The sequence below is a fragment of the Argopecten irradians genome, unplaced genomic scaffold (assembly GCF_041381155.1).
Source record: "Argopecten irradians isolate NY unplaced genomic scaffold, Ai_NY scaffold_0196, whole genome shotgun sequence".
Taxonomy (NCBI): Eukaryota; Metazoa; Mollusca; class Bivalvia; order Pectinida; family Pectinidae; genus Argopecten; species Argopecten irradians.
Window position 1 is genome coordinate 47,501 of NW_027187663.1, and position 21,434 is coordinate 68,934.

General features: G+C 31.8%; 1 protein-coding gene and 1 long non-coding RNA gene across 5 annotated transcripts in view; both read left to right on the forward strand.

Moving 5' to 3' along the window:
- Positions 1-2,687, forward strand: part of LOC138312065 (myosin heavy chain, striated muscle-like) — a 16,011-nt gene extending 13,324 nt beyond the window's left edge. For all 4 annotated transcript variants that reach the window (XM_069253134.1, XM_069253136.1, XM_069253135.1 and 1 more), the window contains one exon: positions 25-2,687. The gene's annotated coding sequence lies outside the window, so the exon portion shown is untranslated. The remainder of the gene's footprint in view (positions 1-24) is intronic.
- A 10,322-nt stretch (positions 2,688-13,009) lies between these two features.
- On the forward strand, positions 13,010-19,951 carry LOC138312068 (uncharacterized). The gene is made up of 3 exons (XR_011206844.1): positions 13,010-13,107; positions 16,696-16,756; positions 19,913-19,951. It is a non-coding gene; the product is annotated as an uncharacterized lncRNA (long non-coding RNA).
- Positions 19,952-21,434: the final 1,483 nt, after the last annotated feature.

The window sequence follows — 21,434 nt, forward strand, 5'->3', positions numbered from 1 at the left end:
TGAATGAGTTTTTTTTTGTTTCAGATCACTCCGGCCCAATCTCGGCCTCCAAGTCATACTAAAGACAAAATGCTGAGAACTAAATCTGGTTGGTGTTTAGAAAATCGGAACACTTTTGGATACAGGACTTATTTGCAGTTGTGAATAGGACTGGTCCATGACGATTACTTATCGTATAATATACGTCGTTTGCATATAGGTTTGCGTGATTTTAGCTGATGATTTTGTGTGACTTTTTTACTTCGTAGTTTAATTATCATTTGTGTAACTCTTTTTACCTAAGGAAGGAACTTCTGAATCAAACAAGCAACAAATTAGAAATACAACTTTAAATGGTTTCCTTTGATAAAAGCTCGTGTAAGTTAGTCCAATATGACATGAACCGTATCTTTATAATAAATGGACAAATAGTGTTTCCGCATTGTTGAAATTTGCAAACAATAAAAATATGTAATTTTTTAGATTTTCAAGATACATTACAGATAAGACTTGGAACATATTGAAGAGCAATATTTATTTTGACTTTACATCTGAAAACTCAGAATCAGTGAATGAAAAAATAGTGTTGCTACATTGTTGAAATTTGCGAACAATATAAACATATGAAAATTTCTAAAGATACATCACAGATAAGATAGAAAAATATTGATGAGCAACATTTATTTGGACTCTAAATATGAACTTTATGGCGAAAAACTGAGGACATTTATAAGATAAAAGATTTAAAATGTTAAGATATTTTGCTACCGATTAAATTAAAGCTTAAGTAATAACAGAATATATAAAAAAGATTGTGAAGTATTAAGAAAAGGTTTGGTGAATAGATTCAGGATATGCTTACATGCTTATATGAACATATTTACGTTTTGACTTTTTTTAGGATTTAGTTTAATGTGTTAATCGCTGTTTTTTACATCTGCATAGCTATTTTGATCAAGACATAATAAGTCATTATAATATTATCCTTTTAGATAAAAGTGTAAGGTTCTGGATCAGGTCAATCGCTGGCGACCAGCTAGCTCATCAATTTGTACATCACTCGGGCTAGTGTTCCCGATCTGGCCGTGCAATTCGCTCCTTCTACATTTGGTACCACAACCTCGAGCTCGCACTCGGAACTCTTATAAGTAGTTAGTGATAATGCGGAAATATTTTCTAACGCGCGTTCAATTCGAGCCCAATATTATTTTCCTTACTAGGTTATAATCGTAACAAGGAAGTTAAATCTAATTAATCAATTAAAGCTCATTAAATGTTCCTTTAAATTTTCCTATTTTTTATTCAAAATTACTAGTTCTCTGCATAGCTATACTTAAACGTATGTTTTGTATTCGATCTCATTGATAAAACGTACATTTCTGTGATCATGGCTATGCATGCTACAGTGTATAAGCCACACAATAATCTTAATAGTTTTCCTCTATGCTGAGGTCACAGGATTTTTTTTAAGTTTTCTACAGAGCTACTGTATAGAAATGGTATAACGTGGACATTTGTGCGGGTGTTAATTTCACGATATCCATTGGTGAACTAATGACGTTCTTAATTCTTTTTTAAAAACATTTAAAGTTATTTCCCTTGACGGATATAAAGTTTATAAAACAAATTATTCTCTGTCTTATTTCTCAACTACTTTTCGCCATGCTGCGCTCTGTTCTGATGGTAATTGAGACGGGAACCCAAAATGAATTAGTGATAAAATTTAAGTAATGACAAACTCAAACATGTATCTATGTTGCTAATAATTATACTGTATTCATGTTGTTGATGAATATATCGATGTTGCCTAATGATTTATTGTTGTTTTTGAATAATGTATAGATATTGTCTGAATATTATTGAATGATTTTTAACAGAACTCCATGTAATGGTGTAAAGAAATAAAACAAACATAAAAATATCATAATGAAAATTAATGAAATATTGATAAAATTAGGTCATATATTGTCAACATGGTGTCATATTTTTGAATTAAATCATATGATGATAGAATAAAAAAGAAAATTGCATATGTAGTAAGTTCAAAATTGTGTTTCAAGGGAGATAACTCTAATTGGAACCGGCATATTGTCTATTTCGTAACAGCGACATGACCTGTAATCATTCTAAAAAAATACCATATTTTCCGTTTTAATTTCTATTTTTAGACTTGCATTCCTAAATTAGAATTTCGCATCAAATAATGTCAATGTTTCATTCTGGATGTTAAAATATCAGTTATTTTTCATTTTATTGTTATTTTTAAAGATATTCCACCGCTGACAAATGGTATATTTTCTCTATCAAAAACAGGAACAGACGATTTATAGTATTTTTCTTCAGTTACAAAAGTTACTTATTTTGCACCATTACCGCCATTGAAAAGTTTGAGTTTCTCATTTTACTTTGATGTAAAATTATTGAAAAAAATTTTAAAATTACATCCCGAAAAAAATCCGTGGCACTATGTCTTATATAGAATGATAAACTGCTTACAAATGCATCAAAAGCAAAATAAATGATCTTTATTAGTTTTTGTGTTAATAAGACATATATTTACACGATTAAACACCAATTATTGTTTAAATAGTAACTATCGTTTATGCTCTGTCAGCGGTGGAGCATCTTTAAATGGTGTTGATGATTTATTATAATTAATTCCTCTATTTATCCATATTCTGCCAATTTAATAAAGTGTGATGCAGTTACGAATTGTTTTTTTTTATGTTTTACAAAAAACAATTCATAAAATTGAAAATTGAAATGAACGGTACGTATTAAGTTCATCTGACCTGGCTCCGGATCATGAAACATTCTTACACTTAAGTTTTGACTTAGTCAATCACATATAATATAACTCTTTGTAACATAATCTTTTATTGGTAGAGTCTAAAATTAAGACAGTTTTGGAGTTAATTAAGTCTGTTTCATGATGCTGATGCTTGTATAGTCATCATGCTTCGTCTGTCGCCGTGTGCCGTTCGCCGTTCGTAAACTTTTCTTCAAACGACTTCTTCTCAATAACTCAATAAATGACGGGTATTCATATTGGATATGTAGAATGCTTGGATGAAGGACTACAAATTTTGTTTGAAAAAGGCTAAAAAATAAAAAAAATAAAATAAAAACAATAATAAGAGACGTATTGTTCATTACTAATAGTAATATGTCTTGAGACCTAATACCGGGCCTGTAGCATGCTTGAATAAAAGGATGCCAAGTTTATTCAAATGAATGACCTGTACTCAAGGTTACAGGATCGTTTTGTATTATGTCAATAGTCAGATGACCGGTAAGGCCCATGGGCCTCTTGTTTTTCTACATTTCGGTTTTAGTAGCAAGGCCAACTACGTCGTATAAATATGTAGGCTAAACTATATCAAGTTCTGATTTCATTTGTAAATATAATTGTTTTAAATGTTTATTATAAAATGGAAAACGTATTTCTTCATTAAGTCGATCATACATACATATTTGTCTTTTATTTGAGTTATATCGGACCCCCAAAACAATAATAGGAGGGATATTTGGTATGAAATGTCACAAGATTGATAATTTTCTCTTTTAAAATTTAGATATTTAGATCTAGTAATATCAGGCAGACATAAACACGGACCTTTCTGCGTGCGAGGTATGACGCCGAAGACACCAAGCAACACACCCAACCCGGTCACATTGTACTGACATCGGGGCGAAACAGTCGTCATTCACCCTTAGTGCTGAACGCTAAGAAAGAGTAGAAACTATTACTTTTATAGCATTTGGTGTCGCGATACAAGAGCATATTGTTCTGATTTCAATTTGAAGTGTGAATTCATATGAAAGATTTTGATTATCTTACGTTTGGTATCACATTTCGTTTATAACTGTGTTTTGCGGTACCCATTTCTTACTAATCCTTCGATTTACCAGGTCACAAAATGGAACACTTGCCAAGAAAGATAACTCGAACATTGTGTATCTTCTCAAGATGTATAACTCATATCGTCTTAGTACTATATCAAAACGAACCTTACTCTCCGTGGAGTTTATATTATTATCTAAAATGGAAACGAAATGTCACCACATCAAATATGGCATTTGCTTAGCAGTATCAACCGATATTTGTGTACTTCATACGTTACTGCAGTCATATCATTGTGATAATTATATACAACATGATACATGCTATATATCATTACATATGTATTTAAATTCGCTGGGTAAATACTCTAACACTATTTCGTGTTTTACCCGAACAATACGCATGACCATTGCACCTGATGAACGCGTTTTATGTACTGTGTTGTTCTTTTTGAAGTATATAACGTATAAAGTGCATTAATTATGAAACAAATATGTGATGTAAAAATGTAATTAAGAATCTGACTGTAAATTGTTCTTTTTTCTTTAAATAAAATTGTTCTATTATCATTCTTAGAGCTGATTGTTCCACATTTTGTGTTTTTATCTTTTTATCATCTAATTATGCATTATTTATTTTGTATATTTGCAGTTGATAGAACTTATGTAACCAGAGATATAAATATGTATTTGTGTCTCTGACGTAACTGAACACTGATCTTTACTCGTGTGATATGTATATAATTGTAGTAGTAAAATAAACTTTGAGTTCAATTTATATCATATTTTAATCTTCATTCTCTTGTAATAAAGATCAAACATGATCTGCGTTGTGCTAATGGGAACGGGTATTTATATACACATGTTTGTCAGTAGAGGTGGAGATAAAACCTCTGACCCAGACATATATGAAATCATAAAACCTCCGCTGTTATCGACACTCTGTATATAAAGGACTAGGGAGAAATCTAATAATGTCGACTGTCTAAGTCTATTGAATGTGTTAATAAATTGTTTGAAATTGAATTGAATTTGATAGCGGACTATAATTCACACTTTAAATTGTGCATTATGTCGATGTTTCAAATATTACCGTACATGTATAACGACATTAATTTCTCTCCATGATCCTTACAATAAAATCAGAAATTAAAACGTGCATACGTATCTATATCTTGTAATACAAAGCAGACATAAACACGGACAAGTATGTATGTGTAAGATAATACGGATTGGATGTGGGACGTTAGGCAATTCAACCAACCGACAATCGTTACAGACTAATATATTCTTACATGGGTCTGTGAAGTGGACATGGATATCTCAACCAGAGTGAAAGATTTTGGCCTGTTAACCCGAGGATTGCCGAGGGTTCACGGCAAAAAATTTTCACGAGGGTTGAGATATTCTTGCCCACTTCACAGACCCATGTTTGATTCTTTTTCCCCAATACTTAGTAGAAAAAAATTATGAAATTCCACTTGGTTTCCAACTTTTTCATCACGCCAATATCGCAGGAACGTCGTTATGCGTCAAAATTGATGTTATTGTTTAGCGCGTGTGAGCTGTCTTACATCCCCCTGTGTAAGATAGAGATATATTTTTCCTAGCAACCACGGGATATCCCTGTGAAGTATGGGAGAAAAAATGCTCTTGTTACTTGTCACTGCAAATGCCACTGAAGGCTGAATGTCACAATTTCCATGGAAGGTGTAGTGATTTATATTAAATGTTATAGAATATTTATAATAGCAGGATATTTTCAGGGAAATACATTGTATTTCAAAAGGTAAGAAAATTGCTCTGTTTTAAATGTGAGTTCATATGAAAATATATTGATAATCTTACTTTTGACATCACATTGTATATCTTACTGTGGTTTTTGGTACCCATTTCTTTCATTTTCATATACATGTACATTTTACTAATGCTTCCTTTACCAGGTCACAAAATGGAATGCTTGTCAAGAAAGATAACTCTAACTTTGTGTATTTTCTCAAGAAGTATAACTCATACCGCCTTAGTACTATATTAAAGCGAACCTTACTCTTCACGGAGTTTATAGTATTATCTAAAATGGAAACGAAATGCCACCATATCAGAATTGGCATTTGCATAGCAGTATGAACAGATATTTGTGTACTTGATACCATTATGAAAATTACATGCAGCACGAATTACACTTTAACACATGTATTAAAATTCGCTGGATAAACATTCTAACACTAATTTGAATTTTAGCCGAACAATAAGGAAGGTAAATGTCTCCATGGTGAAGTGTGTTTTTCAAAGTATTTCTCGTCAGTCATATTTTTATACATAAACAATGTATTACTGATAATTTAATGACTACCGGTTGTAATAGATAAAGGAAAGCCGACTTACAATCATAGTCTTGAGGCCTGATACCGGGCCTGTAGCATGCTTGAATGAAAGGATACCAAGTTTATTCAAATAAATGACCTGTACTCAAGATTACAGGATTGTTTTGTATTATGTCAATAGTCAGATAACCGGTAAGGCCCATGGGCCTCTTGTTTTTCTACATTTCGGTTTTCATAGCCAGGCCAACTACGTCGTATAAATATGTAGACTAAACTATATCAAGTTCTGATTTCATTTGTGAAAATAATTGTTTTTAATGTTTATTATCAAAAGGAAAATGTATTTTTTCATTAAGTTGATCATACATACATATTTGTATTTTATTTGAGTTATATCGGACCCCAAAAACAATAATAGAAGGGATATTTGGTATGAAATGTCACAAGATTGATAATTTTCTCTTCTAAAATTAAGATATTTAGATCTAGTAATATCAGGCAGACATAAACACGGACCTTTCTGCGTGCGAGGTATGATGCCGAAGACATCAAGCAACACACCTAACCCGGTCACATGGTACTGACATCGGGCGAAACAGTCGCCATTCACCCTTAGTGCTGAACGCTAAGAAAGAGTAGAAACTATTACTTTTATAGCATTTGGTGTCGCGATACAAGAGCATATTGTTCTGATTTCAATTTGAAGTGTGAATTCATATGAAAGATTTTGATTATCTTACGTTTGGTATCACATTTCGTTTATAACTGTGTTTTGCGGTACCCATTTCTTACTAATCCTTCGATTTACCAGGTCACAAAATGGAACACTTGCCAAGAAAGATAACTCAAATTTTGTGTATCTTCTCAAAAAGTATAAATCATGTCGCCTTAGTACTATGTCAAAGCGAACTTTACTCTCCATGGAGTTTATAGTATTAACTAAAATGGAAACGAAATGTCATCATATCAGATGTGACATTTGCTTAGCAGTATCAACCGACATTTGTGTACTTCATACGTTTATGCAGTCATATCATTCTGATAATTGTATGCAACATGATTTATATATAATTACATATGTATTTAAATTCGCTGGGTAAATACTCTAACACTATTTCGTGTTTTACCCGAACAATACGCATGACCATTGCACCTGATGAACGCGTTTTGTGTACTGTGTTGTTCTTTTTGAAGTATATAACGTATAAAGTGCATTAATTATGAAACAAATAAGTGATGTAAAAATGTAATTAAGAATCTGACTGTAAATTGTTCTTTTTTCTTTAAATAAAATTGTTCTATTATCATTCTAAGACCTGATTGTTCCACATTTTGTGTTTTTATCTTTTTATCATCTAATTATGCATTATTTATTTTGTATATTTGCAGTTGATAGAACTAATGTAACCAGAGATATAAATATGTATTTGTGTCTCTGACGTAACTGAACACTGATCTTTACCCGTGTGATATGTATATAATTATAGTAGTAAAATAAAGTTTGAAATGAATTTATATCATATTTTAGTCTTCATTCTCTTGTATTAAAGGTCAAACATGATCTGCGTTTGGCTAACAGTAACAGGTATTTATATACACATGTCCATCAGTACAAGTGGAGATAATACCTCTGACACAATATCATCAAAACCTCCGCTGTTATCGACACTCTGTATATAATGGACTAGGGAGAAATCTAATAATGTCGACTGTCTAAATCTATTGAATGTGTCAATAAATTGTTTGAAATTAAATTGAATTTGATACCAGAATATAATTCAAACTTTAAATTGTGCATTATGTCGATTTTACGAATAATACCGTACATGTAAAACGACATTAATTTCTCTCCATGATCCTTACAATAAAATTAGAAATTAAAACGTGCATACGTATCTAGATCTTGTAATACAAAGCAGACATAAACACGGACAAGTATGTATGCGTAAGATAATACGGATTGGATGTGGGACGTTAAGCAATTCAACCAACCGACAATCGTTACAGACTAATAGAATCTTACATGGGTCTGTGAAGTGGACATGGTTATCTCAACCCGAGTGAAAGATTTTGGCCTGTCAACCCGAGGCTTGCCGAGGGTTGACGGCCAAAATCTTTCACGAGGGTTGAGATATTCTTGCCCACTTCACAGACCCATGTTTGATTCTTTTTCTCCAATACTTAGTAGAAAAAAAATGATGAAATTCCACTTGGTTTCCAGCTTTTTCATCACGCCAATATCGCAGGAACGTCGTTATGCGTCAAAATTGAAGTTATTGTTTAGCGCGTGTGAGCTGTCTTACATCCCCCTGTGTAAAATAGAGATATCTTTTTCCTAGCAACCACGGGATATCCCTGTGAAGTATGGGAGAAAACATGCTCTTGTTACTTGTCACTGCAATTGCCACAGAAGGCTTAATGTCACAATTTCCATGTAAGGTATAGTGATTTATATTAAATGTTATAGAATAGTTATAATAGCAGATATTTTCTGGGAAAAAAATTCAACACGAAAGAAAAAAATTTTTAATGTTAGTTCATATGAAAATATATTGATGATCTTACTTTTGACATCACATTGTATATCTTACTGTGGTTTTTGGTACCCAGTTCTTTCATTTTCATATACATGTACATTTTACTAATGCTTCCTTTACCAGGTCACAAAATGGAATTCTTGTCAAGAAAGATAACTCTAACTTTGTGTATTTTCTCAAGAAGTATAACTCATACCGCCTTAGTACTATATTAAAGCGAACCTTACTCTTCACGGAGTTTATAGTATTATCTAAAATGGAAACGAAATGCCACCATATCAGAATTGGCATTTGCATAGCAGTATGAACAGATTACTAGATACCATTATGAAAATTATATGCAGCACGAATTACACTTTAATACATGTATTTAAATTCTCTGGATAAACATTCTAACACTAATTTTAGCCGAACAATACGGAAGGTAAATGTCTCCATGTGTTTTTCGAAGTATTTCTCGTCAGTCATATTTCTATACATAAACAATGTATTACTGGTAATTTAATGACTTCCGGGTGTAATAGATAAAGGAAAACCGACTTACAATCAGAGACGCCCAACCCCCATCCCCCTCCCCAAAATTTTAAGATTCGACACACCATTCTATCCACTGTGTCTTTGTCGATAAGTTCCTACACAAATTGTTTGAATATTTTGATAGGATTTCTGTACTCATTGAAAACATTAAAATGAGTAATCTAATCACATAACAAAATAACAAACTCGATTCTTGGAAACATTTTTACTGCTACCCCACGAAACGCTTTATCTTCATAACAGGTCCTCTCAATATGACCTTTCACCTCTTGGCGCATTGTCATCGTTTGTGTATGAATACTTAACGTATCGTTACATGATAACGATTGTCATCACAATACAGCCTACATCATGTGTTGTATGTTAGGGTTGTATATATATGCACCGTACTCAATAATCAACAAGGGGAAAGAACGTGACATCGTTGTACCGTTGCACTATCAGCGGTCCCCGGGGTTATCCGAAAAGTCAACAGTGGAAATTACCTACACTTATATGTATGGCTAAAAATATAAACGCCAGATTAAATCAGGTATGATATCAATACTAGCGATTCAAACATTCGACAGGTCGATAACACAACCTTTGAATCACAAACAAACATCAGGAATCAAAAAGTGTAACATTGAAATTACTTTTTCTCAACTAAATAATAGAGTGCAGTTTATGATTTTAAACTGCTCCCACAACCTTTTCAAACGACAGTATTTGCTGAATTCTATTTTTTTCCAAATATATTTCATTTTTATATATATATTTTTTTCCTGGGATGAAGAACTATAATATTATAGTACTATATATACTATAAGTGTGTTAATACCACTTTTCAAGTGACTTGAAATGTAGATTTCGAAAAGTTTATTTTATTTCTCATAATCATTTCAAACCAATAAAACATACATCATTAATAATTATTTAATTACTTACATTTTTTCTATTAACACAAAACTAACTCAATAATGAGTTGTTCTGAAAATAACGATTATAATTATAGCTCCATCTACCAATCATCTTGAATATGTGCAATTGTTATAATATGCAGTTTAAAAAATAAACCTTTTTTCTATGCATATGTAAACACATCATATGGTGTGTACGTTGAATTCGAATACGATATCAATACATAATTATGTGGACAATGTTATCTGGTTGGTGTGCATAGCGAATCAACTTATCATTTGTACTGTTGTATTTTGAACCCATATCTATACATGTTAGCTACGACAGGATGTCGGCTATACTGTACATCAAATGATAGTCTGCCATTGTTTGTTTAACCTTTATCTATACCGTAATTCACCGTACACATGATAGGCCATTCGGATCGGTCTATAAAGTATGTACTTTTCTGAAATATTTACGCCTGTTGAATATAAATCAACAATATTTAGCTTAAGTTTATTTTCTTCTCGGACCATAATATAATACATGTACATATGCTGTGTCATGAAGTGGACAGATATAGTGACATCACTTCGGTTAATTTTACCTTTTCCAGTTGATATCACATCATACACACAAGCATAAATGGGCATAATTGTGAGTGTAGGATATAACTCTTTACGCCAATTTTTTTTCTTATTTTGATTATTTTTTATATTGTTTATTAGAGAATAGTGTCAAACAAGATATAACAAAGGCATATGTTGTGATCATTTTTATTCTTTGAATAATTGATATCAAAAGAAGGAGAAGGATTAACAAAAATTGTACATATGTATACATTTGAATGTTATATACAAGAATCCATAAATGTTTTCTAGATGATAAGACATTTACTTAACAAGTTAATGGTTTGATATATGTATAATGGATTATGTTCGTAATTAGGAAAGTGTAAAACTGTTAAAATATTTCAATCATATAATTTGTTCAAATTCTTGCATTTGGCCTTTTTTAACCATATTTGTGAAATAAAATTATATTTTTATTTTTTTTATTAAAATGTTTTTGACATATGAAGGGATTGTGAAATCGACCATTTCAAAAAATGATTATAACAACTTCTATTTTTGTCACAGTGTGAAAAAAACACATTGTAGTCAAACGCCTTGTACGCCGAATTATGGTTGTCGCTAGTGGAGTAAAGCGACTGTTTACCTTATTACGCGAATGATCTTGTCTGAAAAATTCCCATCTCTTTGCTGGTTATTTAACTTACGTGACAACGGCTCCAGTGTCATGGATATAGTATACATATTGCATAAGATTTGGTACTTCAACAATCAATTTAAATAGTTAACAATCTCGCAAAATTTGTCAATATAATTATTCAGTTCAGGAAAAAAAAAGCTTACCGATTACAAGAATGAAAAGACTTCCATTGAAGATTATAGAGGAATTGACGCCCAACGTCAAAGCAACAATCAACCCCATTGTGTCCAGTTCTTTTGTATATCAATGAATCAATATTACCTATGTCTCCTAATGCCTTCAGTTTTATCATGAAATAATCCAGGGGTGAGTATAACGTCAGTGATAGTAACCTCTGTGATATCGAAGATGGTAGAACTAATAATAAAATGAATCACGTCAACATTTTACAATTGTTTATTTATATGTGATATGTACAAATATGATTCAAAAATCTTAAGTAAACGAAAACAAGATCAAGTAACTTTATTATAGTAGTGAGGACTGAGTTGTTAGTGCCTGTGTTCGACACATTCTCCACCAGGTCAATATTAAGTTTATATACACGATGTTAATACTGACAAGGCACAATTAAACGTACATATAATGATAATTGTAGCATCAATCTAATCTATGGATTGTATGTTTATATTGACTCTCAATGATTAGTGTAAGCTTCCTGGTTCACGCAGTGAATCACATGGTATGCTGTGTCATTTATGTGTATAAACCAGTTAAACAGTTGTAGACATTGACCAAGCTGTGGAAAAGGGTGTCGACGATTAACGGAACACATGTACTCTTTCAGAAGTACAGCGTTTTAAAAATAAAGAACTGAAATGTATATTTTAACAAAGTTTTATTGCATTTATAATATAAATATATTGGACAATGCATGTCATGGTGAAGAAAAAAAATCGAATCTAAAAAGATTGATTTCGTTTTTTAATTACTAATAAAGTATAAAAAAAAAAAAAAAAAACATTGGTTTCGCTTTTCTTTTGTAATTATACGTTTGCATGTTGTTCAGTACTTATTGTGTGTGTTTAAGGAAGCTGTAGTATATTCGTGCTGTGTATAATTGTAAAAAATGAAATGTTTGTCAATTTATGGTGCTATTTCACTAAAGTATATGATCAAAGATATCGAACAACACACATCATTGGTCACATTATACAGACAACAGAACAGTAAGTCGTCCAATCCTCTTAATGCTGAATGTTTCTACACAATGGTGTGTCATGGCTACGGAACCAAACCTCACATGGGCGAACGTTCAACTCCAAAGCCAAATTTAAGGTTGTGTCATGAAATTTGTTAGGATACAGAAAATCAGAAAAGACTAAAGACAAAATACCAGATTTAGTCGCCTTTAATTAATGATCATTCAACGCAGAATACAACTGGTCCATCCCACTTGTAGGGCAGATGCTTTAAAATGGCCTGAAACTAAATTATGTTTTAGCCGTCTCACGTTGGCCTTTTGGTCTGTACACGAGTACGTAGTTAACATCGAGACAAACTGATATTAGTCTTTGAATAATCTTCATCAAAATCATCGTGGTACATTGATTTCCCGTTATATTGACAAACATCCAGTATTTCACGCCGCAAACACAATGAGTATAATTATTATCATACGTCATGACTAAAAATAAATAAGATATGGTATAAATAACAGCGATTCATTAGGCAAGCAACATTTTCCTGACAGGAGCCAAAATACACTAACACTCAAATATCAATAGACGACTGTAAGTATACCTTTTATCAAAATATAACCAAGTGTAGTTTATGATTTTGATTCTATAACATCACCATTTAGAACGATAAAATATCTAGGATGGCTTCACTCGTATTTGTGCTAAGCTATGTTTTTATTTTTTGCCAACGTAGTTTTCTCTGGATTTGATAAGTTTAAGATTTGTGTACTAACGGACATACGTATGTACTGTACTAATCCAATGTCGTAGCAAAAACAATACAAAGTGCAAAGTCACACCCTGTACCAGGTCGGTTTGATTTATCATAATCATGCCAAACAAATAATAATTACTTGACTAATTATTACTTATTAACTTATAAACGTACCATCGTTTATAAGATAAAATTTTTACTATGCAACTGTTATCACAGCATATGGTGTGAAACCTCGAATTCGCCATCACTGTATATATGAACAATATTATCTAGGTGTGTACATGTTAATAAACCTAAATAGTTATATGCATTATGTATGTATTTTCGTAATATTGTCTTTTAGGTAGGTATTTTCATATTACCTTAAATTTTCATTCGGTTGAACATTCTTTATGCGTGTTTCATCACATATGTTGTTATACACCTTCGAAGAAATTGAACTTGTCATGTTTTTTTTATATCCTTATTCAAATTTATCCTTTTTTTAAACATTTTGTAAATGAAAAACCAATGTTCGTCTGAGGTAAATGTGTCCCATAAATTAAATCTTACAGAAAAAGTTTCATACTATACATAAAGTTTAACATAATGTGATGTATATCTATATTTTTTCAAGAGAAAATGTTTCATTTGTCTTCACATTTTTTCAGTTTCAGTTTTTCGGTATAATTTTTGTGGTAATGAGGTGAAAAGACATTCTCTGAAATTGAACTAAAAATCCCCACAAAAATAAAAACATATCTGTTACACTAACTGTTTGTCTCTTAATGAACAAAAAGCGTTAAAGACCTTTTTAAAATAAGATACTTTGTAACTTGTATTTGGTTAACAAATTTATATACAGACGTGTGCCTCGCACCGGCCTGACTCTGAGACTGATTCATAAAACAAGGGAAACCAATTATAACGGGACATTGATAACACCCCTACTGGACAGAGGAGTGTCAGTTATCTTTGACCCTGGGCCCCATAAACATGTGGCTGCCAGGGGGCCCTAACCAAGCGACTCAGATAAACTAATTATTGGAACATAAGCCAGCCCCTTACCTGGTAATTGACATTAAATTAACTGTCAGCATCTATACAGTTTATCGGTTACCTGTCCTTAACAATATCAAAATTGTAAAGGTGGTGTTCAAGCTAATGTTAAAAATCCCATAGAAACTGCCCACAGCCCATTTTTCTTGAAACTTTTCATATCGAAAGTGCTACTAGTTGTCCCTTTAAAATGACACTAAATTTTTTTTTTTTTTTTTTTTTTGTAATTTTAGAAAGGCCCAAAGGGCCTGAATTCGTCGTATTAATTTTCATTAAAACTACCTGCACACTACTATTCATAATTCTTTTAAGTAGATCGTATAATTTATATTAAAGTCATTTCTTTTAGATTTTTAACGGTAACATTGCTCTTCGTCATTTCATTTCAGCCTGTTACGGTATTTGTCCACAATTTTACCTCCCATTAAAAATACTCTCATTACATTATCTGCCTATGTGTAAATTAGTTTCGAAATTAAAATCCGGGGAAACAGTTTTTGAGTGAATTGAAAATAGAAAGTAGGTAGCAGGTAGCAATGGACCACTTTTTTGTTAGTATAACTAGCTACACATTTCTAATTATGATTCCTGAGTCCGATGTAAGTGAAAATTAGTGTATAGTAATAGTTTAGATGCGAAATATCATGCTAACACTTTTGACATTATTGGTTGCCGTGGTAACAAAACGGAGGCCTCTGATTAGCTAAAATTTAAATGATGTATGAATTAAGTGAAAATGGTTATATTAAGGTACGAGGTATGCTGAATAAGATGGTATCACTTTCAAAAAAATTGGTTGCCATGGAAACAAAAAAGGGCTCTGATTGGTTAAATTTAGATATTAATAGATATAAGTGAAAATTGGTATATAGGGGTTATGAAGTATGCTGAATAACATTGTATCACTTTCAAAAAGATTGATTGCCATGGAAACAAAATGGATGTCTCTGTTTAATTGAAATTCAGATATTAATAGATACAAGTGAAAATTGGTGCATATGGGTTTTGGGGTTAGCCGAATGAGATTAACATTTTTTAAATGCATTGTTGTCATTGTAACGAAATAAAGGCTCCCTAATTGGTCAAAATTGAGATTGTAGCCTTTGTGGTGCCGGTATTATTTTGAGATTAAACATATTTATTTCAAAATCAAATGTAACTCTGTTTCCCTCTTTAATCATTTTTAATTCAATTTGAAATAGTTTTATCTACATAAGAAAGATGGATAATCTCAATTTGTATCTTTTGAGGTTGAGTTGCTGACGAAAATATATTACTTTCCAATAATTATTTGATTTCTGATATTAAATAATAAACTATTTGTTTCACGCAAAAGCATATCTAGTTGATAAGCTTTTTTGTACTGTTAGGGGAAATGCAAGAATAAAATGCACTTATTTTACAGTGTATATGTTAGTTTACAAAATTCAATCACTAAATGTTGTTTTATCATGGTGTCTATAATCAAATTTGAATTTACATTTATATATATATGAAATGCTATTTCCAGGATTTCAATTTTTTTGAAAAAGTATCTGATATAATATTATACCTATAACATGTTTTTAAAATGATTTAAAAGTGTGGACAAATTCGATAACATGTTACATATTTCGACCAAACACAATATCCTCATTTTTTATCCTGCCAACAATTTGATTTTTTTTTTTTTTTTTGAAAATAAATTTGAAGTAAAAATAATCAATAAATATCATTATCAATGGGTATAAAATAAAGAATGAAGTATCTGTTATTAACAAAAGTATGTTCAAAAAGTGGACACAATTGGTCCCCTTGCCACATACCCAAACTATTGTGGGAAAACATCATTTTAGGCTCTTTACACCTTTTTGAAAAATACAAAATACATAAAAAACGCACATAAAATAGTTATGTACCTAGATCGTTTACACTGCAAAATTTGAAAAAAAAAATCGGAGCATGAACGGATTTTGCAACCCCACTTTTCAACTTTTATTCAGAATATTTCCAAAAAAATTGAACCACTATTTGTCAAAGCACTATGGCGTTCTTATTTTTAATTACAAATTAATATTTATCCGTAATGTTAAAGGAGATATTTTATTAAATATATACAATATATATCAATACAAAAAAAATAAAACTCAACGATCCGGCTGTTCAAGAATAATATATTCCTGAAAAGCCATCAAGAAATAGCGAAAGAACTAGAGGAAAGTCATTGAGTTTTATATTTATATATTTAACTCTACATGGACACGCAGTTTTTTTCTTGATTAATTAATGCAATTATATATATGAATATGGAAGTTTGGAAAACTACATAACTGTGTAGTCAAGTCGATTATTATTTCCAAACTGTATTAGCATTAAATTTTGTTTTTGATTTTCTTATTTTTTAGAAGTTTCGAAGTTGTTGATTAGGCCTTCCTGATGTAACTGTAATCGAATCAACATGGAGGGGTGAGTGTATAGTATACGTTTTTCAGATGTCGATTCGGTTACTCAGTCTGTGAATATTTTCAGTGAGTTCAATCCAATTTAAGATTGTTAAAATTGTAACTTGTTTATGTTAATCAGTCTATTATTTAAACAAGTTAAAAAATGAATAAAAATGTAAGCATATTAGTTTCTAGTTACCCAAATGCTGCCTTGCATTTGAAAAATAAAACATCGTTATAAAAGGACTAAACTGTGATGTAGCTTATATATCTATTTACATCAGGTAAACATACGCTTATTATTAGGACTTTTCACATATGGGTGAAAATACCAGAACAAATTTAATAATGAGGGTTTAAGTTCAAAAGTGCAATTTGTCGAAAAAAAATCATTTAAAAATCTTCTTCTCAAGTTTTAGGCCCAGATACCTAATATTAGGCTGTATCATACTACGATAAATGCATACCAAATTTGTTAATATGAATGACTTTGACCTTTATTCAAGGCCACATAGGCCAAAAATCCTAAAATATTCAAATAACTTCTTGTGAAGTTCTAGATGGCTAATATTGTCTGTAGCATGCTAAGATAAATGTATATCAAATGAGGGGTATCACTGGGACGTTTTACGGCCTCTCAGTGATAAGAAAATAATTTGCAGAAAGATACATCAAGATCATCTGCATATTGTATACTATTCAGAATATCCGATTTTTTCTGCGTTCATGGTAATTTCAGAAGTCAAAGGTCGAAGGGTAAAAATTCACATTGTCATTGTTTAAGTCCTAATTTATTAAATATTAGAATAGAGATAACATTTTTGCAGATCTGCCTGTAAATATTGAGTTTATTAATTTCAGTTTAAGGGACTAAATCATTAAAATAATATGTATTAAAACCCAGCTAGTAAAGTTTCCTTTGTTGTATATGACCATTATATTACATAATGGACACCTAGGAGTCCATTATGTAACTCACTGTCCATTATTATAGGGCCCCTGTCCATTATTCCCCAAAATAATGGACAGTCTATTTTGAACAAAGGAAAAAAAACGCTGCTGTATGGAAAACTAAACATGTTTATTTGACTATCCAAAATTTTACATTTAATTTCACTCCTCCATCGAAATTATTACTTCCCCTTCCTAGCTGTTACTGTTCTGAAAAGAAAAACAAACATAATTAGATTCTTGCATTATTATTTGTTACATCTTTTTAAAACTTGTAATTGACGAGGAATAGGAACTCTAGATTCTTGACTGAGGTGGGATAATATGCAGTCTTTTAGATCAGATATCTCACAACCCTTATAACATATAATCTGATGATTATGGTTAAACATAATATACTTAAGAGCGAAACCTGTCTAATCTGACACCTGCTTTCCCTATCCTATCTGTAACTGTTCCGTATTCAACAATAGTATACAACAGTATCTGACTTTCCTACACCCTGAATAATCTGACCAAACACCCACGTGGTGTCGGATTAGACAGGTTTCATTGTATTCCAGTGCAATGCTATCATAGCAATCAGATATGGGTTTTTTTATCATATCTATAACATGCGTATGGTAGATTTTTTTTAGGAAAAACAGTTATGTTTAAATTGTAGCGAAAACTCACCTTGCTTGTATGTATTTGATGTAAAGTTAGACAATGCACCTGTCCTTGTGCGAATAAATAGGTCACTTCAAACAGGCAAACAATCTGAATCACAGCTGCGTACATCCCTACATGTAAATGATGGCCGAGTAAGGAAAATATCACTATCCGACATGTTCAAAAACACTGTTGTACCTCCAAAGGTGTAAAACTAAATGACTGTGCATGCATCTCAACATTGTTAGTCCATTATTTGTCACAGGTGAGTGAACACCTGTGCAATTCCTGAAATGGGATGTCCCATTTCTCAAACAGGGTACGCAAGGTAGTGAGTAGTGGTATGGTGGGTTTTAAGTAGGATAAATTCCTCAAACTGTCCATTATTAGAGAGAATGGATTGTACCTCGCCCTGCGGGCTCGGTACTATCCATTCTCTCTAATAATGGACAGGTTTTCGGAAATTATCCATTACATAAAAGATAAAAAGAATTATAGACCCCAGTGTTAAATTTTGTAATGTATTAATAAAACAGCTGAATATAAGTTAGATATTGTTTTATATAATTAAAGTCTGGGTTCTCATATAACAGTAGATAGAACAAAATGTTTGGGTCTTTCAGCTCAAATTCCAACCAGGGTCGCCATTTTGAAATCGGGCGCATTTTGCACTAAACAATCCTGAAATTCTAATATCTTCACCTATTCATTATCTAAATTCATATTTTGAACCTAAATCTCAATCTGGATTTCCAAATTCATATCATGGTTATTTAGGAATATTTACTTGTCAGAAAACATCTTTACTTTTGAAATTCATAATTAGCTAGCCAATTAGTGGCCGAGTCAAAATTCTATCCTGGGCTCAATCTTTATAAACAGGGGCCATTTCGAAGGTCTTTTTTCATTTAGTTGGTTGTTCCCTATACCACGGGAATTTATATACGTGTATACAGTGCCGTTTTCGATTATACGGTTTGACTAGTTGGACTATAGTTGTTTGTTTATAAATTAAAGACGAATCTGGTGATTTTGTATTGTTTTCAGACGAGCCGTGACAAAGCCCTCACAGGCCTGTTTTAAAAACTGCTAGTCCGTCAGGATTTATACTTATATGACTTCATAATGACTTAAACAAAAGACCGAATCGGTTGCTCCGAATAAACGAAAACAGACAAGGTGGTACGCTTAAGCTATATAAACGGCCAATAAGATTTACTATTAAATTATCCAATATTTTGAAACATCTAATGAAAATCAGCAAGTTGCGCCGATAAGTTTATAAGCCGATATGTATAATTCAAAGAGTTAGGAAACTTATTTTATCACAAAACAATACAATGTGAGTTTGTAAGGTAAGTCTTTGGTTTTATCTAAGGTCGCTTATAACCAAATAAAGAAAAGATATAATAAAGGTGACATCATGTTGTTTGAACATATACTTTCTATTCCAAATTATTTTTATTAAATATTTGAAGATTTACTCTTTGACCGGTGAAAACTTGTAAAATTGTGAATGACATAGCATCTAGCTTTATCAATCAGAAACTAAATGATAAACTTTTTTTTCTTTCAGAGCACAATCAAAAGTTACCAGACCAAATAAGCCGCTCAGGTATGAAAACAAGTTCTTATATTGTTTCATAATACTACATTTCTTTATATTTCATGTACCTCATATACACATGTTTACGGTATTTTTCATACATAATAATATTGCATTTGTATGATAGAATTTCGCTATAGGTATAGTTTGTCATTTTTTTGTCATTTTGTTTGAATGAACGCATGTTGTGTGATATAGCATTTGTAATATGCTGTTGTTGTTTTATAGTTGTACATTATGCTTGTCGAAATACAAGCTCTTTGATTTTTTATTGTTCTTTGTAACTTGTCAGTACACTCGTAACCGTTACCGAAATCTACCTTCATGGCAATCCGTCCTTCGTAAAGTATTTCATTCGATAGACTTCTTCTCAATGACCGAAAGATCTAGGGTACTGATGTTGGGCCTGCAGCATGCTGGGATAAAGGGCTACTTACTTTATTTAAATAAATGACATTGCCCTTCACTCAAGTTCACAAGGGTCAAAAAGGCTAAAATCTTCTTGTCAATTACAAAGAAGCCTAGGGACATTACATTGATCATGTAGCATGCTGGGATGATGGACTCCCAAGTTTGTAGAAAAGAATAATCCTTACAGCCATACAGGGTCACAGGGGTCAAAAAGGATACGAATTTTTAAACAACTTCTTGTCAATAACGTACAGGCCTAAAGCCTAGAGACCTGATATTACGTTTGTAGCATGCTATGATCATGTTTGTTCAAATGACTGATCCTGATCTTTATTTAAGGTCGTAGGGGTCGAAAGCCGAGAATCTTAAACGATTTTTTGGCAATAGCAAATAGACCTAGAGACATGATATTGATTCTGTAGCATACTGGGATTGGGATGAATGTCTACCAAATTTGTTAAAAATGGATGGCCTTGACCTACATACAAGGTTGAAGGGGTCAAAAAGGCTAAATTTTTGTTATTAACTTAAGATGTCTAGAGATTTACAAGGATGAAGGGCTACCACGTTTGTTCAAGTGAATGGCATTTAACCTACTTTTAAGGTCAAAGTCATCAAATATTTAGGGAACTTACAGCTTCAACTAAGGAATTCCTTGTAGTGCCATAATTGTTAGCCACTACTGTATACTGTGATTATGACTCATAGGCCTCTTCTTTATCTATTCTGGTCCACTACATTCCTGCAACAGTTTTTGCTCCTTTCTAGTTTACTCTCTTACCATGGTAAAAACCTGTTTGTAACGAATTTCACGAATTACAAAGGAACTGTGACACACACGGAGTTCATTAGGTTTATTAGGTGAAGCGAATAAGGAAAAGCAATTGAAGTATTTTTTCGTTATTTCGTTACTACAATGAGTTCCGCATGGATTAATAAACGATATCAAACTTCTAACACACTTATTCGTTTAAGAAAATATGATGAGTAACTGGTTTTTTTTTTTTTTTTTTTTTTTTTTTTTTTTTTACAAGGAAACAGAACAAGGTCAAGTACAAAGGTCACTGTTACTGGATAGGCT